The sequence below is a fragment of the Lissotriton vulgaris genome, chromosome 6 (genome assembly GCF_964263255.1).
Source record: "Lissotriton vulgaris chromosome 6, aLisVul1.2, whole genome shotgun sequence".
NCBI lineage: Eukaryota > Metazoa > Chordata > Amphibia > Caudata > Salamandridae > Lissotriton > Lissotriton vulgaris.
Genome location: NC_141694.1, coordinates 175,036,011 through 175,061,651, shown reverse-complemented (window position 1 = coordinate 175,061,651; position 25,641 = coordinate 175,036,011).

Here is a 25,641-nt window from a genome sequence, read left to right as displayed (position 1 = left end):
TCAATGTTAAACGTCGTGATTCTCAGCACAATAAAGAGATTCTTCCCAATGTGCCAAGATGGCCGCCAAAACGTCGTTCAGTGTCAATTTCTAAAGGAAATAGGCCACGCTGAGACGCTGAACATGACGGAGGTAACCCTTCAGAGATCCAACGTCACAGGGGTCACAGGAGACCTTCACAAACACCACGAAGGATTCCAACGACGTCATCAATCCAAGGCAAGCAGGCGAACTGGAAAGAGCTCCACAGACCAACCGTCACCAACTTGACAAACGGTGAGTCGGCTAGCATTGAAAGAAACTCTGGCTCGATTTTTAAAATTAAAAGTCTCTTCCACTGCCAGGACGCGCTGCAAGCGCAGAGCTTGTAAAGTCACTGATGTTTAAGGTGCCTCAGGTGGTCCTCTCATGAATTGGTTAACACTGCAATGTCATCTAGGTAGGCCACACATTCCTCTACAACCCTATGAGAAAATAGTTTACTAAGAGTTGAAAAGTGGCAGGGACATTATTTAACCCAGAGGGCATCACTCTAATCTTGAACACTCCTTCTAGCATTGAAAATGTGGTCTTCTCCTTAGCACTTGGTGCTAAAGCAATCTCCCAATACCTGTTTGTCAGATCAAAGGTGCTCAAGTACTTTGCAAAACCCAACTAGTCCCCAAGTTGATCAGCTGTGGGTTGATGATTTCATTGAAGTTTCTGTGGTCCATACAGAACCGCAAATCTTTAGAACCTTGTATGGGCTGGACCAAGGCCTGCACAAATGCTTAGTCACCTCCAAGTCAGACATCTTGACCACTTTCACGAAGACGCACTCCCAGTCAGACATGTCATAAGTCTTCATTTTGACAGGAAGATTATTTCCTCTGTCTGTATCATGTACACAGACAGGTGTTAACCCTACAGTCAGAGAGAAAAGGAGCTAAAGTCTCTCCAATTTCACTCTACCCTCTCTCTGCTGATTAGGCATTCTCTAGGGGGCTGAGTGTACCTCTTCCAAAGCAAAAAAAACAGGAAGAGGCTCACTGTCTTCCTCAACTTCCTCTGACAAGGCCATGATATTAACTGTGTAATCTCTCTCTGGTGGTAAGACTTAAGTGGTTCATCTGGTACACTATCCTGGGTTCCCAGGTGACACCTATTTCCAATAAGCAGTTAGAAGAACTTTTGCACTAGCTTCTATGACCCACACCATTATCTTCCAGCACCCTGGGACAAATTGGCATAGCACTAGTGTCTCGGACCTTCCAGGTATCCAGTCTGCATTGCCTTCTACTCTAATGTAATGTAATCTAATGAAGTTATTTATAAAGCGCTAACTGCCACTCCGAAAGGAGAATACTGGTGCTGGTAAGAGGTGAGAGGTGGTTCCCAGGGAGACTAGATGAGGGAAAGGCATAGTTTGACTGTGGAACTGCATATCCATATTTTCAACAATTTCCTGAATTGCGTTTAATTTTTTTGCAGTCTCAGATGGTTTGGCAACTTGTTCCATGCCTTGATTCCCAGAACAGCCACTGTCTTTCCTCATTTGGTTTTACATCTAATGGTAGGTGGTTAAAGGAGGTTGGCTAATGAGAATTTAAGGGTTCTTAATGTGATATAGAGAGTAAATATCTCTGAGAGGTACTTATGTTCCTAGCCTGAACGTTTTTCTTTGCCTGTCCAATAAATTGTACCATCAACTTCCTGAGGCCAATCTCACAGTCAGACACCTTTTTTGTGGTGATTTCTGATTTCCCTTCCAACATTCTCTGATCAAGGTGAGGGGTCCACTCTCCTGTTCTCCACACAGAGGTTTAAAGGGGTATAAGCCACCTTCCTACTGCAGAATTGTATGGTTCTTCAGTTTTTCTGGTAGAGTTCCCATTATGCTTTTCCAGGATTTGTTATACGGCTCCATGGACCCATCATTTTGTAGAGGGTATGCTGTGACAATATCGTACGTCATGTCATACGATCTTTCTCTCACAGCTCTCCCATGTATGAGATGAAGTTGATTCACCAGTCAGACTAGCCTCTTTGGAAATCTTACATAACCACTCTATGTCTCTGCATATCACCAACCAGTAGAATAGAGCTTCAGATCTATAGTTTTATATAGCGCAAACTTGACCGGAATTGGGTATCAGAACGCTTTACATAGCACCAGTTGTATTACATGAGAACACATTCCTGGGTTTTTCTAATGCTGAAATGTCCTGTCCTCATGTGCCAGTGATAACAAGACATTCCTGTTCACTAGGGGAACCACTGACCTCTTTTTAGTACTCACCCAATGTGAGAAGTTGGCCAGGCATATACTGTCCACTATTCTAGAGGGCACCTTGCACCAGTCCAAACGACCCTTATTGATGGTAGGTTAAAGACAACCTTTATAGAAAGCTATCCTAGTGGTAGCTGTGGAGAGCAGCCTTCAGGCTAAGTCAGGAATGTAAAGCAGCTTGTTTTACCAGTCTATAATCTTGTGAATGATCAAATAAAAGGAGAACCACACCAGGTAAATGAATACAATGTATGTGTTTTTCAAAACACATCCTTCTAGTCTCTTTATGAGACTAGAGGCAAAAGTACATTCAGTAAACTCAATAACACACAGTAAATTAGCACAAAATACGTTGAGCCCTAGGTGTGTACCAAACCATACATTAAGAAAGTGGTATAAGAACCACAACTTGCATAGATACAAGGCCTAGAGCCTATAGAACCGCTGGGGCCATCAGGAACCACCCAGGGTAGCGACAAAGGGGACACACGTGGGACGAGTGCAGTGTCTAAACACAGCCGCAAATCACTATTAACCTCTTTCGGGAAAGTTGAGGTCGGAATTTTAAAGATAAAGGACACTTAGAAGAGGATTTGGAGCAGACCCCTTCAGAACTAGGAGGTTCTAGAGACAACACCCTCAGGAGCACCGGAGTACTCGAGTTACCTCACCCAAGGAAGCTGGGTGCATAGGTGTCTTTTTGAGTCGGGTTCGTCATCGTTTTCAATGGCGATCTGCTGCAAAGTGCTGCTGGTGTCCATGTGGAAAGTGTCCGGTGGGATCCAAGCCTGGATCGAAGGTGAGAAGAACCTGAAAGCAGAGGGGACAGAGACTGGGTCACTCGCCAGTGACCAGGGGCACGATAGTCGAATGCCCACCAATGTCGGGTGATTTCAGGTGAAAAAGGTGAAGCTTGACTCATCAGCCATGAGGACTAGGAGGCGTCGACGATGACCAGGATCTGAAATCTAGATGTCCCTTAAAAGATGTCGAGTGCTGTGGTGTCGGTTTCCGGATTGGACCCAACAAGCCTTGGCAACTGCAACCCACACAGAAAGTAGAAATAGGCTTTGGTGCAGACCATCAAGGTCTGAGGTACTCACAGCTTGGTAGGGTGCCATGGCATGTCTTGAGCAACCAGGGAAGCCCATAAAAAGTAGAGGTACCTTCGAGAGGACCCACCAGTTGACCAGGGATCGCAAAGGAGCCTCAAGCAGAAATGAAAGAAGTGGGCTCACGAGACACTCTGGAATGTACGCCCACAATCTTTGGTGCAGATGGTGCTTGGACATTGGGCTACACGTATCCCAATGCACAACTTCAGGAAAGCTCGGGATATTGATGCACTAGCAAATGTGCATGGTGCCCAGGAGTTCCGGTTCAAAATCACTTGTGAGGGCTGCAGGTGTCAGCTTTGCTGGTGGACTCGGGTCAGCCTTCGAAAAGTCTGGAAATCCTCTTTCTGGGCTGCAAATACTTCGAAGTCCAGCGGGAGCTTCAATAATGCAGACAGGCAAAGGCTTTGTTGGTGCCTGTTTGCACAGGGGAGTCACTCCTTTACTCCAAAGGAGATTCTTCCATCCTCTGGTCTTTAGTAGAATATCGAAGTTCCACGATTCAGTTCCAGAGTTTCGTTCAGGTGTTATCTAAAATTCTGTTGTCAGGGTTTCCTTACTTATACTAACAAAAGGGGTTGGACGTACTCTGGGGACCCACCTATGGGAGGGTCAGGAAAGAGGGGTGGCTACACCCATTTCCTCTATCCAATTCCATGCCAGAGTAGGGGCTGGTAGCCCCTGCAACCGGTTTGAACTGGGCTATGCACAGGGACACCAAATGTGCCCCCAGTGCTGACTTCAAAGCGCTCTCAGAGTGCACCCACCCAGCCCCAATACACAAAAGCCTGTCTGGGAGGTGGTTACACATCCCTGTGACAGGAAACCTATTGTCCAGGCCTCCTCTGCTGGAGTTTCAGTCAGCAGCAGGAGGCCAGACTCTTGTCTGTGGCTGCAGCATCTATTTTGTGATACCAGAGCTCTTTTGAACTATTACCGGTTAGACCGGTGCGTACATGTCTCTCCCTCTAGAAGGGTGGAATTCTACCCCTGCCGCCAGGACCTGTGGGGGAGTAGGATTCCAAAGTGTTTGACACCAAACACAACATGTTTCCATGCAGCCATTCCAAAGTTAGCAGTTACCGCGAGGTTATAATGCACTTAAGAGTATATGGTCTGGCTGCATAACGGAACAGCCTCAGGGAATAGGCTCTAAATACTGCAGAGAGGTCCTGCTCTTGCATGGGCACCCTCTCACACAAAAAACAAGTACTATGCCTTCAGGATTGATAAGGCCTGCCATAGGAGTGACTGATAGGCTTGTATTTGCCAGTGATTAAAGGTAGATATAGGCAACCTCTATCTTAGTAAGGGGTGCATGCACCATCTTACCCAGGCTTCAGTAGCAGTCCTGTGATGCCATTTTGTTAGGCTTCCCAGGGGTGGCATAATACATGCTTCAGCCCCTGGTAGACATCCGGAGTACCTATTCCCATAGTACCTAGTGTACCATATACTATGGAATCACAAGGGTACCTCAGTAGCCAAACTGGAGTGTACCTAAAGGACAGGTAATCAGTTTAGAGAGGAAAACAGATAGGTTGGAGCCTTGAATAGCAGGATCCCAGCCATACTAAGTCAACAACCTTCAAAACACCAGGAAGAAAGTGGGGGCAACCTTGCAGTCAGATTCCACCTTCCTACACCCAGTATTCACTGGCTCACTGTACAGCAGGTGATCTTTCCATCCATCGTAGTTTCTTCTAACCACTCCTTTGCTAACTTCTTATGGCGTTCTCTTGCAACATTCCACAAGCTTAGGGCCCTCTAACCTGTGTCTTTTGGAATTCCTCCCAGGTATGTCTTCCAGCAGCTAACAGCTCATGCAGCTCTGGCAGTGACATATGCTCTAACACATGGTCTGGACATTTATCTCACTCTCCTCACCATCTGGAGCAGGGCAGTTTATGACACGGCCAGTGTACTCTAAGAGTCTACCCTAAAACATTGTCTACCTTGTCCTGGCTTCTGTAAATTGGAAATGTTCTCCATCTCTTCCTGAGACTGATGAGAAGCATGTGCTCTGGTCAACACAGCTGGCATGCAATCCTTATGAGCTTCTGGTCCTGAAACTAAATCGGGGGCAAACAAATCATTGCCCAAGAGACATCCAGCAGCTTGCACCTCACATCTATGAAGGCCGATTTACAATTGTGTTTCAACTCACCACAAGCAATTGAATGCCACATATCCTCTCCACTGGCTACTACATCTCTACCATAAGTAGCTAGGAGAATCTCTTTGTGTTTAGATACTTACATTCTACCATTTTTCTATGAGCTTCTGCACTACTTAGGCAAGCACCTGCCTCCTGTTGATACTAGCATTTAACTCAAACCCCATTGTGTTTGGGTGTATGCACTTCAGAGAATCTGGGTTCCTTTCCAAATGTCCATAACAAATAGGTTAAGATCATTAACAGGACCCTCTAGGGTCCCTTCGCCCAAACGTAGCAAACTTGGGGGCATATTCTCAAGGATTTATCTCCGAGTTAACAGCACTTTATCGCAGCCAAAGTGCTGATAAATTTATTACCCCATTAACAAGCTGGTGCTAACAGCCCATTTCACCATTTAACCTGCGATAGCAGCCGCAAAAACATCGCCCAGATGACCCCCGCAACTATCGCTAATGAGATGCAGAGTAGGTGTTTCCGTGCAAAAAGCCATGACAACACCAATCCACAACATTCTCAACGTTCAGCCTGATCGGTGATAAGATCATAAATCATGCAATCAGGCTCGTTAGCAGCTGGAAATTACCACCTGCTCTGACCTGGTGTAAAGTTGGACGACAGCCTGCACCAGAAAAGGGAGCCCAGGTCACAGCCACACCTGAAGGGCAACAGATGCCATGGAGCCACTGATCATGCAGCTGGGAGCCCCAACAGGGTCACAACACCCAGCGCCACCACCCCCAGGACCCTCCCCCAGGGCCCCACCCCCCCGGGCAAAGACATGTCACATCAACTTCATGAAATCATGCACAAAAAATTCGACTGATGTCGCACAATCACAATATGTAACATGCATGTGTTGTCACAAAAATGAGCATCACATATTCACCTTCGAATTACCAGAAGACAATTTATTCAAAATAACTAAAAAGAACATCAATGAAGACTCATGCAGGTCTCCTCAGGACAATCTGTAGGTCACAGCCTGCAAGACAAAAATCCAGACGTGAAGGTGTGTCATGCGGCCATCAAAGGACAGAGAGAGAGTGAAGGAGAGAGAGAGATACCGAGAGAGAAAAAAGAGAGGGAGAGAGAGAGGAAGATGGAAAGAGAGGGAGGGAGAGGAAGACGGAAAGAGAGGGAGAGAGAGTCAGAGAGAAAAGTAGAAAGAGACAGGGAGAGAGTGCCGCCCCTGCACACCCAGGCCTCACTGCTCACCTTCCGCCAGCGGCGTGTTGCAAAGAAGGCCCACCACGTGCCGGTGCAAGTCCCAAGCCTGGGGCCCGGGAACATGGCACCCTCCACATCATGCAGCCCCGCTCCACGGGTCACCAGGTCTCACATTTGATTCTGGGTCTTGATTTCGCTATGGCAGAGGACATACCAGTGCACACAGCATCATCGCAGGCGGCACACCCGCTCAGTCATTGAGGTGCCACTAACTCTGTGACCCGCGAGACAATGTCACGTGGAGGTAGGCATGGCACTGCATGCTGGCTCAGGCCTATACTGCAGTCTAGCAGGGCTCACAATGATCATCACCAGTCCAGACTGCCAGGACAGGGCATCATTGCAGGCTGCAAATCCGCTCAGCACTTAAGATGCCCCTACTTCAGTGCACTAAAAGTCAACGTCCCGAAGTGGTGTGCCTGTGCCGGCCACAGTGTATCCGGTGCCACCAAGTATCTGCCCTGCAAGTCATGGATCCTGAGTATTGTGGTGCAGACTATAGCATGTCACCTCTGGCCCAAGGGATTGTGATGTTGCAGGGCCCTACTAATAACCAACACAAAAGCCAAAACTGGGGTTGTAATAATAAACAGAAATGATTTCACAAAAGGTTGTTTTGATTGAATCACACAACAACCGGTTAACTTGTTGAACCGAGCAATTTAATTTTTGCAAACGGTCTTGTTTTCTTAATTTAACACATTATTCCTTGTGCATGGAAAATACAAAATATACAATGCAAAACATTTTAAATACAATATCTACAAACATATAAATGCAACAGTTCAGACACACTTGGCCATCCATTCATACATAGACAAAACAAGCAATAATACAACAAAAACACTATGTCCAGGCGACTGACACAAAAATCAATAGAGAATGATTATTTTGATATTTCACAATGTCGTTATAATTGTCATGAGGTCCCTCATGAAACCAGATAGATGAAAACTCTATTCCAATTTGATTTAGTAGCCAGAAGCGGGACAGAAAAGCTGGTCGACGCGTTTCAAACCCCTAAGAGTGAATGGGGTTCTCCTCAGGACCGGGGATGGTTCTGAAATGTTAAGAATAACTAGTTTTAGCAAGATGGTATGGAGAGATTCTCAATAGAATAAGATGAGGGCTCAACTACCAGAAACCAGCTGGCGCTCCCTACCTCAATCCAAGGGTTCGGCCAATAGCTTCACAATCTTTGATCACTATCGTATTTCCCAATAGGTACATAAAACAGCAGCTGTGAGAGGAAGTGAAATACACGGAAAAGCAATTCAGTGAGGTATAGCACTTTCAAACAACATTCATACAGCTGGCAGGGCGAATCATCTTACCTGCGAGCTGGCGGTATCAATCACGCTGCTCAGTAACTTGGGTGCCGGCTGCTCCTAATCTGAAGGGCAAAAGCGGAATCATTTGTTAGGGGCGAGGCGGTAAAGCGTCGGCGTTTTGGATCGTTAGCATTCGGATGGGCTTACCAAGGCGGGAGCGGGGCAGTAGTCGTTCTCCCTCCACGGCGTGAGCAAAACAACCGTCTGGAGTCCTCGAGTGGGGGTGTGTCCTCAGTACTTCCTAGTTGGTGTATAGGAAGCAAGGGGCCCGGGAATTCTGGGACTTGTAGTGTGAAGGCAGAGGGCTGTCAACCGAGGGTGGCAAAAGACAGTCGGTTTAAGCATTCGGCTTATAAATTTCAGAGATTTCATTGAGTCCTCGTGTGGCAGTGTTAAACTTCATAATAAGCATTGCTTCACGTTGGGATAATCTTGCGTCAATATCCCCTCCTCTGGGGTCATTTTCGATCTTAGATAGGACAGTCCAACGTAGCTCCGTAATCGTGTGTTTGCACCGAGTCCAGTGGTTAACTAAGGGGGCATTCTCAACCCCTCTACGGATGCGCGATTTATGTTGCGTAATCCTTGCTCTTATTTCCTGTGTTGTTTTACCAATGTAAACTGAAGGGCAGGGACAAATGATTGCGTAAACCACGTTTTTAGATTTACAATTTGTAAAGGTCTCGTGTTTCCAGTGTGTATTCTCAAATGTGAAAATATTGTCTTCGATGGTCTCACTACAGCAAGTGCAAGTTCCGCACTTATGGTGCCCTTTAGGTGCAGGTAATCCAAAAATACTTTGTACTGTGGGAGCCTTTATCATGGGTAGTGCTGCCCTGACTACGTAATTTGCCACACTTTTGTCCTTTTTATACGCAAAAAGAGGTGGAGCTGCGAAGTCCTCATGCAAATTTTTCAACAAATGCCAATTGGATAAAATGAGTTTTTTATGTGCATTAGCTGCCGAACAAAAAGTGGTAACGCACACTATCCTCTTGACTTCGGATCTTGATTTTTTCTCTAGCAATGTCTCTCGTGGTGTCCACCACGCTCGTTTAAGTGAATTTTTTAGTAATTTCTTAGGGTAGCCTCGCTGGATCAGGCGATCCATCAAACGTTCAGCATGGATGAAGTACTCTTCCTTACTAGAACAGTTACGGTGTATTCGCAAAAATTGTCCATAGGGCAGATTCTGTTTCAAGCTGCGGGGGTGGTTGCTAGCAAAATGCAGCGCTTTGTTCCTGTCCGAGGGTTTCCGGAAAAGTGTTGTGCTTAGACCTCCCTCATTAGGTGTCACTTTTACATCCAAAAAATTGATGGATGTATTGGATGCTGATACTGAGAACTGGATGTCTATTGTTCTCGAATTGAGCCAGTTGACAAATTGGCCAAGGTCTTCGTGTCCTCCAGTCCAAACCAAGAAAATATCGTCAATGTATCGCATATAATGCGAAATATTCTTGTCGAAAGGATTGGTTTGGTAAATGAATTTTTCTTCAAATAGCCCCATGAACATGATGGCTAGCTCCGGGGCAAAGGGGCAGCCCATCGCCACTCCTTTGATTTGATAAAAAAATTCCGAGTCGAACGTAAAAAAGTTCTTTTGTAGCGCAAAACGAGCTAAGTCCAGGATGAACTGCGTGGGAACTCGTACTGGTCTTTCCCTTTTCTCTAAAAAAACTGTTAGAGTCTCCAATGCTTGGTCTTGAGGGATCTGTGTGTATAGAGACACCACGTCGAGTGTCACTAGCAGTTGACTCTTGTCATCAAATTTGATGGTAGAGATGCGATTAAGGAAAGCAGTGGTGTCTTGGAGATGAGCCGGAATGGTTCCAATGAAGGGTTTCAAAAAGTGGTCGATATACTTAGCTGCAGGTTCAAACAACGATTCGCAGCCTGAAATGATGGGTCTCCCTGGAGGGTTTCTCTCATCCTTATGTAGTTTAGGGAGTACATAAAATACAGGCGTCCTTGGGTTTTTGTTCTGTAGGAATGCGAACTCCTTGGGTCCTATAATCCCTTCTGCAAAGCCTCTTTGGATAATATCAAATAATTGATTCTGTAATTCAGATGTAGGATTCTTCCCTATACGCCTATAGCAGTTCAGATCGTCAAGTTGACGGTGTACCTCGGACTTGTATTTGTTTATGTCCCAAATTACTACCGCTCCGCCTTTGTCGGCCTGTTTGACCACGATAGTGGTATCATTCTTGACTGCTATAAGTGCATCTTTTTCCGCTTTGGAAAGATTGAATTTGACAAATGTTTTCTTTTTTTCAATCGATGAAATCCCTGATAGTACAGTGGTTTCAAACGTTGAAACTTCCTTTGGAATTTTGGGTCCTTTAGGGCAAAATGTAGACTTTTTCTTTAGGCCTGTTGTTTCCTCATGTGTGTTATCCAATGTATCTTGGAAAAATGTTTTGAGACGTATCTTGCGGCAGAACTCCAATGTTTCTAGTTTCATTCGGGTGAAATCCGTAGGTCTTGATGGAACATAGTTGAGTCCTTTGGTAAGAATTGAGATCTCTGCTGTGGATAGCGTCCTTTCTGATAGATTATAGATTGGTGAGACGTCTAGTTGTTGTAGGATTTCTGGCGCGTCCTCATTTGCCATGGTTGAGTGTAGCGAACTCGGCCTCTTTTCTGTTGGCCGCGTCCTAAAAAAGGTTGTTGAGTTTGGCCTTGTTGTTGAAACTGATTTGGTCTACTCCCTGTTCTGTTTTGGTTTGGACGGTTACTGTTATCTTGTTCGCTTCCAGTGCAGGGCCCTAGGCACTCATGCCTACATTAACACCACACCATTACACCCAGATAGAGAGTGGATATAGCACAGAGCACGTGCGCCCGATCCTTTTTATTGGCAGGGTCACAAGTCTTGTGATGCGTGTGCTGGCTGGGTGTGGTGTGGGTGTACACCAGCCTTGAGAGAATGGATGTGGCATGCTGACAACTAGACCTGTGACCAGCAGACCACTATAGGGAAGACCTGGGACATGTAGCATTGTCGTCCTCCCCTGTGAGCGTAAGCAGGGTGGGCTGGACTGGCATATGCCAGTCCAGCGTGAGTGTTTGAACAATGACTGGCTCTGTGAGTGGTTCTGTACTGGGCTGGACAAGGAAGTAACTAATGCGTGTGTCCCTATTGTAGGGCCGGCACCACCCGTACCACATTCGGCAATGTGTCACCCTGTGACCCAAGTTCAACGAGATGACCTACATAGACGTAAGGGGAAATCATTGAACCTACATTCATCCATACTTCCACACTTGAAAGACCATAGACATGACACATCTGTGTGATTACGAATGTTTAATGAACATTCAGTTGAGTTTTGCTTCTGGAGCAGTAGAGGGCCATGCACACCCCGCATTAAAATGTTGGCCCGTGGAGGACCAGCCAAAGTCATTCGGGAATGACAAGTCCAAAGGAAGAGGTCTGCAATCTGAATGCTGTGTCATTGACAATCAAATAGCATATGGCAGTCCATATCAAGGTCCAAGGTGAGTGTTGCAGAGTGTATAGGGGGACACTGGAAGTTGAGGATGCAGAGGGCAGAACCAAGCAAAAACCAGCCATATGGCAGAGATGAATGCTACTGCATCCTTCTTACCACAAAGGCAGGTTCTTCTGCATCTTCATCCACTGCTGTTTTATGTGCCTCCGAGTCGGTGGCAGTGGCATGTCTCCAGCACTGTGTGGCAGTGACACCTCAGAGGCCAGAGGTGGAATGTCTTCCACACTGTGTGGCACTGACACTTCAGGGGGCAGAGATGTGGATGTAGTGATACAGCAGCATGAATCAGTGCCAGGCCTTGTGGCAGCAATGCCATGAGGATGCTCTTGAGGTCATTGAGGAACCCAGCTACCACTCAATGGTGTGCAGCCATGGTACCTTCACCCGGTCCACGGTCTCCAATATCCTCCACTTGTGTCCCAACTCCTGTGTGACATCACTGGAGCCACTCTGACTGGACAGTTGTTCTATTCTCTGAGTCAGGGCTACAGCAATGTCAGCTTTAGTCCATTTGAGAGCATGGAGTAGACTGTTGGTGTGCGTTAGGGACTGTGAGTTGGCGCTGATGGGACTTATACACCCACGTATGGCATCTAGTTTGTCTGCCATGCGGTCAAAGCCCCCCGCACCTGTTCAGCCAGATTCTCCTGGCACCCCAACACACGGCATTGGAAGGCCATGTGTTCTTCGTGGAGGTCCTGGGAGGCAGCCGTGGTGGTGGGTGCTGCCTGTTGTGTGGTCTGTGCAGGGATGGGGTCTCCTCGTAGCAGCTTGGCTGTCCTGCGCCTGGAGTTGGGCTGCGGAGGCTTTCCACAAGCTGTTGGAGGGCATCGGAGTCGAAATTGCGGTGGTCCTCTTCATCATCAGAGAAAAGAGGTTCAGGCTGCTCTGCAGGAGGTGTTGATTCTTCCTCTGCAATGTGAAGGAGAGATGCAGTTTAACAATGTGTTCACATGTATGTTGTCTCATTGTACATGTTTTCATACAGAGTGAATGACTGTGTACATTGTGGCTGATTGGGAGGAGCTGCCTCTTTGATGGGGGTCAGTGGACATTTTGACAACATAATGGATGTGTATTTATACTTGTGCATTATCAACTCACATTTCACTACAATGCCAAATGTGATTGGCCAGTTTCTACAAACAAGCGGCACCAGTTTGACCTGTGTTCTGTTGTGGACGTTTTGTTGTTTGTACCCCATTGTTGTCACTGTTGATATGCTCTGCATGTTACTGCATGTTATGTGTGTGCTGCATTTCGGTGGAGTCGCCCCTGCAGCTCTGATTTTGCTGCCCCTTCTCTATTTAATGTGGTGTGCCTTTGACTTCTATGCTTATGCAGTGCTGAGATGTTGCATATTGGGTACATTGGTCTCATGGTGGGAGTTGGGGGCTGGGGCATGGTTTGTCTGCAGATATGCTCTACTTAATTGTGCATGTGTGCCATTGTGCCCATCTCCCCCGTCCCCCCAGTCCCTGGTCGTTACTCACCCTGGTGCTGTTGTATCCAGTCATGTTGAGCAGTGTCCGGCCCCCCAACTCCTGCCACAGTCTCCCCACTGATGACTGTGGACACCATTTCCTCCATATCACCCAGCTCCGCCTGTGGCGCTGGACTCCCGCTTCCAGTCTGCAGTGCTGCCATCCGGTTGTTGACTAGTTTCAGCTTGGCTTTGTGCTTGACATAATTCCAGCGCCTCTTGACCTCTTCCATTGTCCTCTTCAGCACTCCAACTGCATTCACCTTGTCCACGATGGACTGCCAAAGTCCATTTTTCATTGCCAATGACACAGTGGAGGTGACGAACAGTTGTTGATGGTGTTGTACCACCTCCTTTATCAGGATTTTGTTTTCCTGCGGACTGAATCGTGGTTTCCTCTTCTCCTTGGCCTTCCCTGATCCTGAGGTCCCAGGATGGTCCTCCAGGGGGCTTGTGGGGTTCTGGTTGTCCTCCGTACTTGCTCTGGCAAAATCCATTGTGCTTCACTGTTGTTTGGCATTTGTTTGTCTGTTTTTTTTCTTTTTTTATGGTGATGTTTCCCACCTGACGTGTGAGAATTGCAGGCCTGTCCTTGTTTTCACAGATTTTTGTATCGTGATTGGCCTCATTGCAACTTTTTTTGCGTTCGTGTTTCGCATTTTTGCGGCATCACGTTGATTTCACATTTGACGCGATATCGTGAGACTATTGCATGGGTACAGCCGTGTTGTAAATACCACGTTAACACAGCGGTATTTTCCAGCGATGTTGAAAGTTGAGTTACGCTTATTTTGCGATAGTTATCACACGTTCTTGAGAATATCCCCATGGTATGATGTGTGTGGCTGGTATAGGATCGTTCACATAGGCCTGGGTAAAGTTTTAATTACTTCTGGAGTCATTTTGTAAACTTTGTATTACTCTTTTGATTAAAAATTTCCGAAAATTAGACCATTATGCCCGTAACTTAAATATTAGTAATTTAACGCAGGAAAAACACACTTCCAGAGTGCTTAATTGCATTTAGTGCTAGTTTCTTGTAAAATGCCAATTTTGGATATCAAGGTACATTTTGTGGGAATATAATAGTGCTAAATGTCCGGTTATGCTCCTTGCATAATTCCACATACATTTGTGTAATATTGGTGTAATTTCATATAATTACATGTCAGCAAAATTACGTGAGTTACGCTCAATCCTACTCTCTTAAACTGTCTCTCCTTTTAGCACCTACAACAAGTATCACTTTGGACTCGAGAGAACCTTCCTGTCTCCCTTTTTCTTACTTCAGGGCGATTATGATGTTGGTCTGTGTTGCCTCTGACCGACACCGCCACGGTCTCTGGACCATCCGACATCCGGTCGCGGTTCTGACCACCTGATTACAATGTGCCCGAACACTGTTCGGTCGCATACTCCCATTTCTCTATGGAGCTAGTGCTATGGCTTTAAACCAGCTGCAATACAGTCTCCCATAAGAAAATGTGTGTGTAAACCCCTGCACCCGGGGTGACTGCCCACACTGTGAGCAGTCATTCTTAAATTAAGAGACAGTGTGTAAAGCATTTAATATCACCTAAACAGCAAATAAGTAAAAGGCACAATTTATTAAAAATCCAAGAAGAAATAGAAAATAGTTTTATCTTTACAATGGCACCAAAATGACATAAATCCAATGAAGGGAACTGGAGATATGAATTATTAAAGATTAAATGTAAAAAATTTGCATTCTAGTACCTAAAAGTGTAAAGCACCAACCACTTCTATCTGGTCACGCTTGACTAGAACAAAATTAAGTTTCAGGCTGACCACAATGGAGAGTGGCTGAGCCCGGTCAAGATTTTACCTTCACACTTTTATAGAACTTTTTCTCTTGACGGCGAGCGATCGGGTTCTTAGATTTGGAGTTCTCTCTAAACTCCCCTTCCAGCCCACCCCCTATTCTAATTAGAGGGGCTCCCATCTGACTGGGGATCAAGAAAGTGGGGGCTGGCCAGGGTCCTGTGACATCTGGGCTTCTCTCTTTGAAGACTAGTTTATCTCCCCAACCCCCTTCCTGTTCCTGGCTTATTCAGGAACCAAGTATCCTCCAGCATCATGGCTATATCATTGCAGTTCCAGCCCTCTTCACACACAATCAGGAAGCAGCTTGTCTCAGGCTGTCAAAGACTGGCCAATCAGAAGAGGCTGCTACAGGGCTGCTTTAGGTAACTTCAGGGAATTAAGTTTTAAACTCCTCTCCTGCAATAGTTATAATAAATCAGACCTTGGCAAGTTGTTGGATTTATTGTACGTAATATTGTGATACTTTGAATTATGTTGCTAGCTCACTCCTGGAAAATGTTAGACTAAAGTTTAATAAAGCCTTCCCATGTTAGCCTATGGAGCTAGCAGCACTCCAATGTGGAAAACACTTTTGTTGTTTTATCGCCCACCAGGGCATATAAAACATATTTTATAATACCCCTGGTTTTTATAGCAAGGCTCCCTATCCTTGGGACACCTGGACAGACCTTAGGGGTGGCGTATCTATACTACTAGTATAAAGAGAGAACAGAAATCTTTTCACAGCGCCAATCCACACACCCAATACATTTTTGGAATCCTCAGGGTGTGTAGATGGACATAGGCGACATAAAATAAAAATAAAATCGTAAATTAAAAAATTAAAATTTACAAACAAAGTAGTCCCCTAAAACTAGCGCCGGCCGCGACGTAGCGCTGACCACGACCTAGATGTGCGTGATGACGACAGGCGGGGAGCAGCGGTGACGAGCGGCGAGGAGTGGCGGTGAAGTCCAGACCGCGGGGAGGAGCTGCGCTTCAGGTAAGGCGAGGCGGGAGGCGGTCTGAGCAATGTCGGGGCAGGCGGGGGCCCGGGAGTGGCGGTCAAGTCCGGAGCGCAGCTCAGGTAAGGCAGAGGCGGGAGGCAGGCGGGCGGGGGGCGGAGGCGGTCTAAGCAATGTTGGGGCGGGCGGGCGGGGGCCCGGCCGGACTGCACAAAAGCCAAAAATGCTGCCCCCAGCCCCCTTCTGCCCCGGGCAACGCTGGGGCGGGCTGCTAGTCTGTAATATAAAGGGAGTTTAAGACCTTGGTAGCACTTTTAATTCCAAAGTCAAATTAGGACAGAGTTTTATTTTAAAATCAGCCTGCAATGCAGGACTGGCTTTAAAATGGCATCAGACACCACAGCATTGCACACCTAAGTGCATTAGGTACACCTGGGGCTCTAAACCTACATGCCTTACTGTTAGAACTGGGGGTCTCTAGTTGGCAGAGGTAGGTACCACTGTCCAAATAGGGACCCTTGCTTCTAGTCAGGACAAGGAGATAACCCTCTCAGATAACCCCTGCTCGCCCTCAAGGTAGCTTGGCTTGAGCAGTCGAGGCTAACCAGAGGCAATGTGTTAAGTATTTGTACCAACACTCACAGTAACACAGTGAAAACACCACAAACTGATTCCACAACAGTTTAGGAAAATAAAGATATTTATTCTAAACTACACAAGACCAAAACGGCAAAAATCCAACATACACAGTTCAAGGATATGGTTTCAAAAGAGTTCTTCAGGTTGTAATCAAAGTTCTTTAAGTTGCGTTAAAATAATCCACAGATGCGTGAAAAGTTCACAGTTGCGTCACGTTTACTCACAGTACCTTTTAGATGCAACAAAGTTCCACAAGCAGGAAGCTGGTGCGGTGGAAACAAGCGATGCGTTACTCCTGAGACCCTGGGGAGGCGATGCGACAGCCCCGCTGCAGCAGCGGGCGTGTGGCGACGAATCCGATCTGTATGGGGAGGAAGGCAGCTTGCGTAGATTCCGGTGCGTAGGTTCCGTAGGAAGTCTGTTCTCGCAAAGGCACGATGCGATGATCTCGTAGGGGCTGCGACGATCTCCGGGGCGACGATGCGCGGTCCAGCGGTGACCCTCTCTCTCGCAGCTCCTCGATGTGATGTTTCTGCGACGATGTTCGCAGCGACGTGATGCGGTCCGCAAGCAAGCAGTGCGGCGATCTCACCCAGGCGACAGGCTCTGCGACGACACTCGCAGCGATGTTCGATTCTCCCGCACCGGTCTGGTGCGTCCCGCAAACGAAGGGTGCGACGGCCTCGGCAGCGATGTCAGGTGCTGCGCCGATCTCGACCTTCGTAGCGGCGGGAGACTTCTCGCACTGTCGGGGATGCGCCCCGCAATCGAGCGATGCGACACTTTTCAGCTTCACAAGTTTCTCAGCTTAGTCTCAAGCTTCCCAGCTCAGGTTCAACTTCTAGAGGCCCCACAACTGGATCAAGCACTCTACGAAGGACAGAACTCTCTCAGCAGAGTTCAGGGAGACTGGGGGTGAAGTCCTTTTGTTCCTGGGACTTCGGAAACAGGGAGCCAGCTCTTCTCAGGCCCTTGGAGATTCCTTCAAGACAGGGGACACAGCTCACAGCAAAGTCCTTCCCCTCTCCTTGGCAGCAAAGCAACAGCAGGTCAGTCCAGCAGAGCAACAGCAGGACAGTCTTCCTTCTTCAGAGTCAGCTTTCTCCTTGGCAGAGGTTCCTTCTTGATTTCCAGGATGATCTAATTTTCTGTTGTCAGGGGTCCGGTACTTATACCCCTAAAGTCTTTGTTCTCTCTGTGCATGTGGGCCCTGAGCCCGGTCTGAACCAGTTCTGGGTGGATCTTGAGCACTTTGTTTTGCTGGCTGCATCTTTCCTTTCAGAGTGAGGGGCAGAGTCCTCAGCCGCCCAGCAGGAGGTGGAGCCAGCATTGTGGCAGGCAGGCACAGCCCTATTCAGCCCAGGTGCTAACTCCTCCCACCACTCAGGTAGCAATTGCTCCACTCAGCCTAGTGCTGACTCATCCAGCCTCTGGGGGGACTCCCCAGCCCCTGTCACTCACAAACCAGACAGTCAATACACGAACAGTCTCAGGCACACAGAAGGGTCAGACAAGAGAACGGCAACTTTCTAAAAGCGCTGTCCTCAAACACAGGATCCAAAAACCATCTTTCCTAAAAGATGCGTTATTAAATTCTGAGTTCAGGGATACTAGATACTTATGTCCTATCTTGTTCCTGTGGGAAGAAATGCCGTTAACCACTGTAGCCAGCATCCCCCATGTTAACCTATGGAGCAAGATAGCCTTACAATAGTGAAAAACGAAAATGGCTGTAATTCACTACCAGAGCATGGTACCTGCACTAGTACATGCTCTACCTTTCACATACACTGCACCCTGCCCAGGGGGGTACCTTGGGCCTTCCATAGGGATGACTGATGTGCACGAAAAGGGAAGGGTTAGGCCTGGTCAGCGGGGACGCGGACCAGGAGGACATGGCAGTTCTAAACTGCCCGTAGGCGCTGCAGTGGCAGGCCCGAGACACCATTTTAGAGCTACTCCTGTGGGTGGCACAATCAGTGCTGCAGGCCCACTAGTAGCATTTGTCATCACCAGCCCTGGCACACCCAGTGCACTTTACTAGGGACTTCATGGTGATACAAATATGCCAAACATGTATTATCCAATCAGAATAACAATTTACATAGGGAGCACTTACACTCTGGCACTGATCAGCAGTGGCAGAGTGTCCAAAGCATCTAAACCAGCAAAAACGAATCCAGCACGGCATCAAAAATACAGGAGGCAGAGGCAAAAAGATAGGGGTAATCACGCCAAAAGATGTCAGGTCTAACACGTGTCCCCTCCAGCTGAAAGTGGGGAGAACTACCCACCCTCTTGGGAGTTCTCTTCACTAAGGCGGAAAAACCTGGACAGACCATCAGCGTTGGCGTGTTCTGTACCGGGGCGGTGTTCCACCGTAAAGTCCATTCCCTGTAGGGAGATGGACCACCTCAACAGTTTTGGATTTTCACCCCTCATGTGCATTAACCACCTGAGGGGCCTGTGGTCGGTCTGAACACGAAAGTGAGTCCCAAACAGGTAGGGCCTCAACTTTTTCAGAGCCCAGACCACAGCAAAAGCCTCCCTTTCAATCGCACTCCACTTCTGTTCCCTGGGGAGTAGCCTCCGACTAATGAAAGCTACTGGCTGGTCTCCATTCTCCTCAGTGGCCTGTGAGAGTACTGCTCCCACACCATGCTCTGAAGCGTCCGTCTGAACTATGAACTCACTGGAAAAGTCAGGTGCCTTGAGCACCAGTGCTGTGCACATTGCAGTCTTCAGGGCCTCAAAAGCAGTTTGGCAGGCGTCAGTCCAGTCAACTCTTTTGGGCAACTTCTTGGAAGTGAGTTCTGTCAAGGGGGCGACAATGGTGCCATATCCCTTGACAAACCGTCTGTAATACCCGGTGAGTCCTAAAAAGGCTCTCACCTCTGTCTGGGTCTTGGGGGGCTCCCAAGCCAGAATGGTATCAATCTTAGCCTGTAGGGGCGCCACCTGGCCGCTCCCCACCTGGTGTCCCAAATACACCACAGATCCCTGCCCTATCTGGCACTTACTGGCCTTGATAGTGAGGCCTGCCTTTTGCAGAGCCTTCAACACTTCGCAGAGGTGTTGCAAGTGTTCCTCCCACGTGGAGCTGAACACAGCAATGTCATCCAGGTATGCGGCGCTGAATTCCTCCAGCCCGGACAGTACCTGGTTAACCAGTCTCTGGAACGTGGCAGGGGCATTCTTCAATCCAAAGGGCATGACACGGAACTGGAAGTGCCCCTCTGGCGTTGAAAATGCTGACCTCTCTTTGGCCCCGTCAGTTAAGGCGATCTGCCAGTACCCCGAAGTCAAATCGAACGTACTGAGGTACTTGGCAGCTCCCAACCGATCCACGAGCTCATCAGCTCTGGGGATAGGGTGTGCGTCAGTCTTCGTGACCGCATTGAGCCCACGGTAGTCCACGCAAAACCGGAGTTCTGGCGGGCCACCGGGGGTAGCAGCTTTCTTGGGGACCAAGACCACTGGGCTAGCCCAGGGGCTGCTGGAGGGCTCAATCACCCCTAGCGCCAACATCTTGGAAACTTCTTCCTTGATGCTGGCCCTGACCTTGTCAGCTACCCTGTAAAATTTTTGCTTCACAGGCAGACTGTCTCCAGTGTCCACGTCATGGACGCACCAGTTGGTGACTCCTGGGGTCAGGGAGAACAGAGAGGAGAACTGACCCAACACTTGGCGACAGTCATTCTGCTGTTCTTGGGTCAGGGTGGGCGAGAGGACCACACCATCCACTGACCCATCGTGCTCCTTAACTGACAGGAGGTCAGGGAGAGGATCGCTATCCTCTTCCATCCCTGCATCTGTAGCCATGAGCATGGTTAATTCAGACCTCTCAAAGTGTGGTTTGAGGCGGTTCACGTGCAAAACTCTCAGGGGCTGCCTGGGAGTCTTCAGGTTAACCAGGTAGGTTACCTCACTCTTCCTTTCCACCACCTCGTATGGCCCAGACCACTTGTCCTGGAGCGCGCAAGGCTCCACTGGCGCCATCACCCACACTTTCTGCCCAGGTTGAAATTCGACCAGAGTGGTATTCTGGTCGTACCATCTTTTCATTTCTTCCTGGCTTGCTTCCAGGTTCGCCTGAGCGAGTTTCCTGAAGCGTTGTGTCTGGTTGCGGATGGCCAGCACATAGCTGAACACATCCTGGGGGGTTTTCCCACGGGACTTTTCCCAACCCTCCTTCACCAGCGAGAGAGGTCCTCTGACAGGGTGGCCATACAGGAGTTCGAAGGGACTGAACCCTAAGGACTTCTGAGGCACCTCCCTGTAGGCAAACAAAAGGCATGGTAACAAGACGTCCCACTTACGTCTCATGGGCTCCGCTAGGCCCATAATCATACCTTTCAGGGTCCGATTGAACCTTTCAACCAACCCGTTTCCTTGAGGATGGTAAGGAGTGGTGAACTTATAAGTTACCCCACACTCCTCCCACAGAGACTTCATGTACCTAGAGATGAAGTTGGTACCCCGGTCGGAGACCACCTCTCTGGGGAACCCCACACGGGAAAAGATCCCCATCAATGCACGGCCCACCACGGGTGCTGTGATTGTCCTGAGAGGGACTGCTTCCGGGTACCGGGTGGCATGGTCCACCAAGACCAGGATGAACCTGTTGCCTAAGGCTGTCTTGGGGTCCAGGGGCCCTACGATATCTATGCCCACCCGCTCGAAAGGGGTGCTCACCACTGGGAAGGGTTGAAGGGGGGCCTTCAACTTCATTCCAGTCTTGCCACTAGCTTGACAGGTTTGGCAAGATCTGCAAAAGGAACCGACGTGCTTCCTCATCTGGGGCCAGTGGAAGTGGGTGACAAGCCGGTTTAGGGTCTTGTCTTGCCCCAGATGTCCTGCGAGAGGCACGTCATGAGCCAGACCCATTAGGAAGTTTCTGAAGCGCTCGGGTACCACCAGCACACGGGCTGCACCGGGCTCAGCAAACTTAGGCTCGCTATAAAGTAGGTCACCTTCCCAGTAAACATAGTGATCTTTGACTGCTCCACCTGCTGCCTGATCTACAGCCTGTTGCCGCAGACCAATGAGGGAAGGGCATTCCTTCTGCTCCCTGCAGAACTCCTCCCTGGAGGGACCACCCTCTTGCTGCCAATGGGTCAGCTCAGGTAGGTCTCCCAGTTCGACACCTGTTCCCCTGTAGGTTCCAGGGCATCCCCCTCAGGTTCTGCCTCCTCCTGGACCGTGGGAACGGCTGGGGCTGGTTTCCCGCGCCCTCTGCCTCTTCCTCTCCTGGCAGGTCTCTGGGCCACTGTTTCAGGCTCCAGTTCTGCTGATTCACCCTTACTGGCTGCCATAGCACGCGTGGTCACGCAGATCCACGCAGGCAGACCCAACATCTCCAAGTGAGTTCGGTGTTCTATGTCCTTCCATGGAGAACTCTCCAGGTCGTTGCCTAACAGACAGTCCACAGGCAAGGCATCACTGACAACTACCTCCAAAAGACCAGAGACTCCTCCCCATTCAAAGGAAACCTTCGCTATCTTGCAGAGGCGCACTGAGCTGTCAGCGGCCACTACAGGGCGGAGTACGCCAGGGATGATTTGCTCGTCAGACACCCACTGACACCTCACGGATGTCACACTGGCTCCGGTGTCTCGCAGAGCCTCAACCTCCCTCCCATTGATGGTCACCTTCTGCCCATATTTCTTAGTGTTAGAGGGCAGTAAGGTTTCCGGGACCATCTCTCGGTCTCCTAGCGAGACAAGGGTCATAACTGCTAGCTCTCCCCAATCACTAGAAACCAAATCCCCACCCAAAGCTACACTAGCTAACACTGGGGCGGGAGCACCAGTGGGTGCGGGCTTCTTCTTGGGACATTTCGGAGCAATATGGCCCACCTCGTTGCAGTGATAGCAGGTAGGGGGGCCCTGGTTATTTCTCTTGTCCCGCCTACCCTTAGAGGGCCATGGCTGTTTAGGCTTGGGGGGTTGGGAATCCTTTTCCTGGGAACTACTTTGGGGCCCTTGCGAGAACTCCTTTTGGTTACCCTTGTCCCCCCCACTCTTCTGCTGGGGACCCTGCCCACCTTTGGCTGTGGTACCCACAATTCCCTTGTGGACCCTGGTACTGGACCAGCGGTCCGCCTCCTTAGCAAGCTCAATGGGGTCTGTCAGCTTGCTGTCTAAAAGATGCTGGCGCAGCTCTGGAACACAAAGACTACTCAAGTGCTCCCAACTGATTAAATGCAACAACCCCTTCAAATCAGTTACTTTACTGCCCTTCATCCAACCTTCCAGTGCACGCGAGTACCCATTCACACACTCCATCCAAGTCTCAGACTCCTTCTTCTTGGAGTTTCTAAACTGCAGTCTGTACTGCTCTGGAGTAAGGCCATACCTGAGACATAAGGCCTCCTTCATATTGGGGTAGGTCATGGCACCTGTCAACTCTAAAGGCTCTAGAGCACTCCTCCCAGACGCCTCAAAATGTTTCCACAGGCCCGCCCCCCAATACTTGTCAGGCACATCATTCATCTTCAATGCAATTTCATACGAAGTGAACCAGGCATAAATATCCTCACTCCTATGGTAATTCTGTACCAGGTCTTTGGGAATATATACTTTACCCCCATGCACTGGCTGCGCGCTGCCACCATTAGAACTGGCATCCACCTCCTTGTTTTTCAGATCCAGCTCTTTTATTCTCAATTCATGATCCAAAAGCAATTTCTTTTCCTCTAAGGCGCGGGCCTCTCTCTTGTCTTCCGCTGCCCTTTCTTTCTCCAACTCCAATTGCCTCAGTTTCATTTTCATGACTTCCAAGTCATATTCTCTTATTCTTTGATTTTCCTGTAACTCTTCTGGGGTGAGGCCCCTACCGGAGTGGTTGCTGCCAGCTCCTGAGCCTACTCTGCCCACTGGCAGATCTTTGCTTTGAAAACCATTTTCTACATCCACATCATCTTCCGCTTGTGCCTCCCAATGGGCTCTCAAGATTCTCTGTAGCTCCTCCTTTCTGTAGGCGCTTTTTATGGGGCACTCAAACTGCTGGCAGAAGTACCTCAGTTGCTCAACTTTGTATGAACACAAATCTTCAATGCAAAACTCTAATTCTGCTTCTTCTGCCCTCTCACTGGGTGCCTTCCCATTCTGAGACATGATGCTTTTCGAAGAGTTACTCAAAAATAAAATTCAAAAACTCAAAAACCAATAGTATGCGGTGGCGTAATGGTCTGCACTCACTAGTGATGTACACCAATTACTGTGGGTCAAGTACAAATACAAGTTCAAATCCCACCGCCTGACCACCAATGTTAGAACTGGGGGTCTCTAGTTGGCAGAGGTAGGTACCACTGTCCAAATAGGGACCCTTGCTTCTAGTCAGGACAAGGAGATAACCCTCTCAGATAACCCCTGCTCGCCCTCAAGGTAGCTTGGCTTGAGCAGTCGAGGCTAACCAGAGGCAATGTGTTAAGTATTTGTACCAACACTCACAGTAACACAGTGAAAACACCACAAACTGATTCCACAACAGTTTAGGAAAATAAAGATATTTATTCTAAACTACACAAGACCAAAACGGCAAAAATCCAACATACACAGTTCAAGGATATGGTTTCAAAAGAGTTCTTCAGGTTGTAATCAAAGTTCTTTAAGTTGCGTTAAAATAATCCACAGATGCGTGAAAAGTTCACAGTTGCGTCACGTTTACTCACAGTACCTTTTAGATGCAACAAAGTTCCACAAGCAGGAAGCTGGTGCGGTGGAAACAAGCGATGCGTTACTCCTGAGACCCTGGGGAGGCGATGCGACAGCCCCGCTGCAGCAGCGGGCGTGTGGCGACGAATCCGATCTGTATGGGGAGGAAGGCAGCTTGCGTAGATTCCGGTGCGTAGGTTCCGTAGGAAGTCTGTTCTCGCAAAGGCACGATGCGATGATCTCGTAGGGGCTGCGACGATCTCCGGGGCGACGATGCGCGGTCCAGCGGTGACCCTCTCTCTCGCAGCTCCTCGATGTGATGTTTCTGCGACGATGTTCGCAGCGACGTGATGCGGTCCGCAAGCAAGCAGTGCGGCGATCTCACCCAGGCGACAGGCTCTGCGACGACACTCGCAGCGATGTTCGATTCTCCCGCACCGGTCTGGTGCGTCCCGCAAACGAAGGGTGCGACGGCCTCGGCAGCGATGTCAGGTGCTGCGCCGATCTCGACCTTCGTAGCGGCGGGAGACTTCTCGCACTGTCGGGGATGCGCCCCGCAATCGAGCGATGCAACACTTTTCAGCTTCACAAGTTTCTCAGCTTAGTCTCAAGCTTCCCAGCTCAGGTTCAACTTCTAGAGGCCCCACAACTGGATCAAGCACTCTACGAAGGACTGAACTCTCTCAGCAGAGTTCAGGGAGACTGGGGGTGAAGTCCTTTTGTTCCTGGGACTTCGGAAACAGGGAGCCAGCTCTTCTCAGGCCCTTGGAGATTCCTTCAAGACAGGGGACACAGCTCACAGCAAAGTCCTTCCCCTCTCCTTGGCAGCAAAGCAACAGCAGGTCAGTCCAGCAGAGCAACAGCAGGACAGTCTTCCTTCTTCAGAGTCAGCTTTCTCCTTGGCAGAGGTTCCTTCTTGATTTCCAGGATGATCTAATTTTCTGTTGTCAGGGGTCCGGTACTTATACCCCTAAAGTCTTTGTTCTCTCTGTGCATGTGGGCCCTGAGCCCGGTCTGAACCAGTTCTGGGTGGATCTTGAGCACTTTGTTTTGCTGGCTGCATCTTTCCTTTCAGAGTGAGGGGCAGAGTCCTCAGCCACCCAGCAGGAGGTGGAGCCAGCATTGTGGCAGGCAGGCACAGCCCTATTCAGCCCAGGTGCTAACTCCTCCCACCACTCAGGTAGCAATTGCTCCACTCAGCCTAGTGCTGACTCATCCAGCCTCTGGGGGGACTCCCCAGCCCCTGTCACTCACAAACCAGACAGTCAATACACAAACAGTCTCAGGCACACAGAAGGGTCAGACAAGAGAACGGCAACTTTCTAAAAGCGCTGTCCTCAAACACAGGATCCAAAAACCATCTTTCCTAAAAGATGCGTTATTAAATTCTGAGTTCAGGGATACTAGATACTTATGTCCTATCTTGTTCCTGT